Genomic DNA, 5,562 nt, shown 5'->3' with positions numbered 1-5,562 from the left:
CAAAACACCAAAAATCGAATTTTTTGAACATGTAATGCATCAATACAATAGAAACCAGTCTAGTCTCTGATACCACTGATGGGTTTTGGTCATAAGACATCCTATGTGCTCATACAAACCCTAATGCTTGGATCTAGGTCTCTCTATTGTACATGCAAGTTATCCAAGACTACAAACCCTAATTCTAACATATAAGTAATCATATTAACATAAGAATGAGTTTACAATGTTACCTTGATTGTTATGTAGCAATAACAATCCCAATTCCTTCTTGAATTGACATTGGAAGGCTTAGAGTCACAAGTGTCGCTCCTCTAATGGCTTACAAACACCAAGAGCAAATGGAGAAGATATGAGGAGAGAGGGGAGGTATTGAAGTCGTCCCTAAGAAGCCTTGGGAAGGTCTTACACGAATTCATGAGCCAAGAGGGTTTATATAGGTGTACATATAGGGTTTCAGTCATTATCCTTATCTAGTTGCGTGCTTACCAAGCAACCCATAAGATAACCCTTGAATCCTTATCATAGTCGAATTCTAAGGCATTATCACCTTAAATTCGTCCATCCTATACTTAGGATAATCCTTACCTTATTTTGTAACTATCACATAATTACAATTCAGCCCCTCTAGTTTAATTAATTACACTTGATCACAAAATTAATTCCTAATTAATTATTGACCAATATTAATTAAACAAATATGATTTCTTCTTTAACATATTATTCTTATATTATATTAATAAATCATAATAACCTCTCTATTTATTTCTCCAATCAAGTTGCTTTGGTGAAGGCAACCTAAAAGGACCATGCACCATTGGGTCAAGTACATACCAAAATAGTTATGGACTTAGACACTAATCCAACAAAAACAACTAGGATGGAAGGAATGATGGAATGGGATGCAAGTACAAGGACTTTCTGACTTGCAAACCATCGACCTTCACTGGAAAGGAGGATCCGATCGGAGTCATGGATTGGATCTCGGAGATGGAATTGGCCTTTATGACTTGTGGCTGCAGAGGCAAGTTGCAGACCACGTTCACAGTGCGTCAATTCAGGGGTGGAGCTGTTCATTGGTGTAACACTCTAGGGAAGAACCTAAGCCCAAATGAACCACTGCAACTGACATGGACAGAGTTCTTGGTGCAGTTCAAGCGCAAGTTCTGTTCGGCTCAAAATCTGTTGGAGTTGGAGAACAAGTTTCTGACATTGACAAAGGGCAACATGTCTGTAACACCGTAAAATTTAAGACAATTTTTTGCATTTTAAAACACATTTTCCAAACACATTTATTAACAAAATCTCATTGTATCATATCTTCGTTTCACAAAACATTTCCCAAGATCAAACTACATAAAATCCCATGCGTGTGTACGAATCATGCCGACACCTTCCCGCGATCATCACTGGTACCTGAAGCACATAACACATAACACTGTAAGCATAAAGCTTAGTGAGTTCCCCAAAATACCATACATAACACATACTAGCCACTCGAGGCTATAAAGCTTAGTGAGTTCCCCAAAATACCAGAAAGCTAATGAGTTGCAAGGAAAGAGTATAAGACCTCACCATGGAGTTTACTCTTCCAAAACTCACCTTAAGTGAGTTTACGGTTGGGAGACCACATCCCCCATGAGTTTACGACCGTAAACTCATGGGAGGAGTGTAATTGAGTGTTTTCAAGCCTCTTATGGTTCTAGCAATGATTCTAAGGCAATATACAAGGCTATAGGGGTGTTTAAGGTTAAAGGAGGGTACTCCCTTGGAGTTTACGGTCCAAGGACCACTCCTTGGGAGTTTACGGCCGTAAACCCCATGGTTTACGGTAGTAAACTCTTGGACACCTTCAATTCTTTGATTTCAAGGTCCTTGACTCATTCTTAACAAGTTCTAGTGAGGGTGTAAGGCTTTTTAGGGGTTTAGAACTTCATTTTGCATGTTTTAGGGGAGTTTATGGTGGGCCGTAAACTCTATTTTACCCTTCAAATATTGATGTTTAGGTGCTCCAAGTCCGAAATAGCAAGTCCTTAAGCCATATCTTAAGCCTAAATGTGTTTTGGGCTTGATTTGCATACTTAGAGGGTGTTTATGGTCTAAGCATGTGCTTGGACCGTAAACCCTCTTTCAAGCCCTAAAACTTGTTGATTCAAGGTTTAAACACTTCTAGGCTAGGTCCAAAACTAGTTTCTAAGCTTAAAGGGAAGCACTTTGGCATTTTTGGCACCATTTTAGGTGTTTACGGCCTAAGGAGGTTCTTAGGCTGTGAACTCCTTTTTCTTGGCTTTCTTGAATGATTTTTGAGCCATAACAACAAGAAATGATGTTTAGAACAAGTTAGGGTGAGAGAACTTACGTTTTGGAGGCGGAAACCTGCGTTTTTTGGATGAAATCGGACTTGATGGAGAGAGAGTAGAGAGAGAAAGTGTGTCTAGAGTGTAAAAAGTTCTAAGGAGTGTCCACACCCACCCTTATATAGGGCTTGGGTGTTGTACCCAGTATATGACTACCCGATACTTATGTTTAACGAGGTTTAAACTTTTTACCCAGTTAAATAGTCGTAATAAAAATAAACTTTTTCCAATTAAATGGAAATGTAATTTACGTGTTTCTATTTATTTTATTACTGACGATAATAACATCAAATATAAATAAATAAAACATTTATTTATTTGTCGACACCAAATTAACGGAACTTTTATAAAATAGAATATTCCATTAACGGAAACGGGTTATAAGTGACGGAATAAATTTTGGGTTGTCACAGCATCCTTATGAATTAGCAACTTCCCAATCACATCTTCGGGTATCTCTCGCAAAATCAGAGTTTTTCTAGTTTCTTCTAAATACTTTAAAAATAATAATAATGTTTAGTAAAATACTAGAGTAAGTTTCATTTTTCCTCTATGATATTTGCAATTTAAGACCCAAAAAGTTCTCTTGCGATTTTGGTCATTATTTAAAGTTTGGGGGAATTTCATATATGCCCTTCTTAAACATCAAAATATCATATTTACCCAACTTTATTTCTAAATATCATATTTACTCTTCATAAAATTTCTAAATATCATATTTACCCTTTATAAAATTTCAAAATATCATATATGTCATTTTTAAACATCAAAATATCATATATGCTCTTCTTAAATATCAAAATATCGTATATACACTTTTTAAACATCAAAATATCAATGATAATATCAAAAATATCCTCCATCTACAACATAATAATAATCAACAACAACAAAAACTAAACAATCAAAATATACATTCCATATAAAGGGTTGCAGATGAATCTTTTTGTCTGTCAATAGACCGACATTCCAACAATTTAGAAGTTCACATTGCATTATCATAGACGTAAGAATAATACGGTTAAATTTCTTAATTATTATAATAATTCTAAGGTATAAAAAATGATTATAAAATATTAAAAACATTATAAAAAATGAGTTAAGCAAATATGATATTTTGAAGGTTTATGAAGTGTAAATATTGAAAAATTAAGCTGGGTAAATATGATATTTTGAAGTTTAAGAGTATATATGAAATTTTCCGTTAAAGTTTCTAGTTTATACTTGCTCTACACCCAAAGCCTTTATAGTTTATACTTGCTCTACACCCAAAGCCTCAATCGTTCTTTTTGCATAAGTAAATTTCAGCGGAGGTTTATAATTTTTCAATTTTGATCCCAAAAATAGTCATTTTACTTTGAAATGGGATAAAAAAAATGTTATAAAAGCCTCAAATAAGAACCACAAATAGAAGAGAACCTTGGGACTAAAACTGACAAATTCGGCTATACTCGGGACCAAAAAACTAATATACTCTATAGTATATAGTATTATATAATAAAAATAAGGTGCATATGGCGATATAAAGAAATGTACTTACACCCGGTGGATCAACAATATTAACAGCTAGCATACCGCTCCTTAATTGTTGGAGTATAATCTTGAGAAAACGGCCTGTAGAAAAATAAAGGATAATATCATGAAAATTCAATAGAAACACAACACACAAACAAGTTTATTTTATTGATAGCCCTCCCAATGCATTCATCTCTGCAAATGGAGGTTCTTTCCAAGGACTGTGATGTAATTTTGCAAATTCAAATTTTGATTATAATGAAAATGTATAGAGTTCATCAAATAATCATTGATTCCCTCTCTCTCACAAATATACACGAGATATAGCAAAAGAAAAACCACGTTATTTCGATTTTGGTCCTCATTTCAAGGTTTGTATCGATCTTGGTCCTTATTTCGAGTTTTATAAACTCGGATATTGTATTCTTTTTATCCTATGTCAAGGTTCTAGGAACTAATTAAATCGATATGATACCTTAACATAAGGACCATAACTGAATCAGGATTCAATTTCGGACTAAACACAATAAAAAACAAAAAGCATAGTGACCATTTTTTTAGTTAAAAAAAAAATAATAAAACCTGTGGAATTATTTAACTTGAACAAATTACTAAATTAGAGTACCTGTCTGATGCAGCAGACAAAAAAAAAAAAAAAAAAAAAATTCTAGCTCATATGCATTAAAGGGCCCATCCTGATTGAAAAAAGATACATATTTTCAATTTTTACATGGAACATTCAAACATTTCACCTGTTCAAAATTTGAAATAGTAAACAAATCAGAAAACTGCAACACTTGTACAAAGATAAATTTTTGTTATATATAACATATAAGATAATAAGTGTAAATAACCATGAGATCATTGAACTCTCCATCACTTGAAGTACCATCTCCATCTTGATCACAGAGAATAAATATTCTTATTAAAGCCCTTAGACATCGGGGTTTTAAAGTTTGTCTCTATCCTCCAAACTGGAATAAGAAAAAAAAAAGTGTATATCTTCAAGTTGTAGATCATATGCATATAATATTCAAACATTATCTCCGAAAACGAGTTTCAAATCGCATATCGATTATAAAGAAATTACTAAGAATGTATCGATTATAAACAATACCTGGAAGATGTATCAATAACTGTAACGGGGACATTATAATCAAACATATCCTCCGGCAACCGGGTAGGAGGCAACACTGGAGGAACATTAGGCAACACCGGAAACACCAAAAGAAAAAATACATTTGACACCAAAAAAAATACATTTGGTATTTTCACATTAAATATCAAAATACATTCATTGTACTCATCGAACCGCAACCATTAATAATGAAGTGGAGTAGTACGACTTTAACAAATTGAAGTGGAGTAGCATCATCCTATCACAAGGATATTTCTATAATTAAAAAAAAAAATACATTAATAATTAGTCAAACTTTGAAAAAGAGTCTCGTTAGATTTAAAAAAAAAAAAAAAAACAGCACCTTTTTATAAAAAATATAGCTAAACACCTAAATTTTTCCTTATAAATTCCATGTGAAGGGACCAAACCACATTGGGCTATTAGTTTTACCTCGACTATTAAACGTCAATATCTATAATATTCAGGTTAGTAGTCAACTATATAACATGAAAACATTAAAAAATTCGGTTGATGAAAAAAATAATAATGAGACTTTTAACAGATAACCAC

General features: G+C 33.1%; 1 long non-coding RNA gene across 1 annotated transcript; it reads right to left on the bottom strand.

Moving 5' to 3' along the window:
- Nucleotides 1–3,806: 3,806 nt before the first annotated feature.
- LOC144998468 (uncharacterized) lies at nt 3,807–5,338 on the bottom strand. The gene is made up of 3 exons (XR_013660340.1): nt 4,990–5,338; nt 4,727–4,846; nt 3,807–3,971 (listed from the first exon to the last, which is right to left on the bottom strand). It is a non-coding gene; the product is annotated as an uncharacterized LOC144998468 (long non-coding RNA).
- Nucleotides 5,339–5,562: the final 224 nt, after the last annotated feature.

The sequence above is a fragment of the Lactuca saligna genome, chromosome 5 (genome assembly GCF_052625555.1).
Source record: "Lactuca saligna cultivar CGN05327 chromosome 5, ASM5262555v1, whole genome shotgun sequence".
NCBI classification, from domain to species: Eukaryota; Viridiplantae; Streptophyta; class Magnoliopsida; order Asterales; family Asteraceae; genus Lactuca; species Lactuca saligna.
This window is presented reverse-complemented; position numbering and strand designations above follow the sequence as displayed.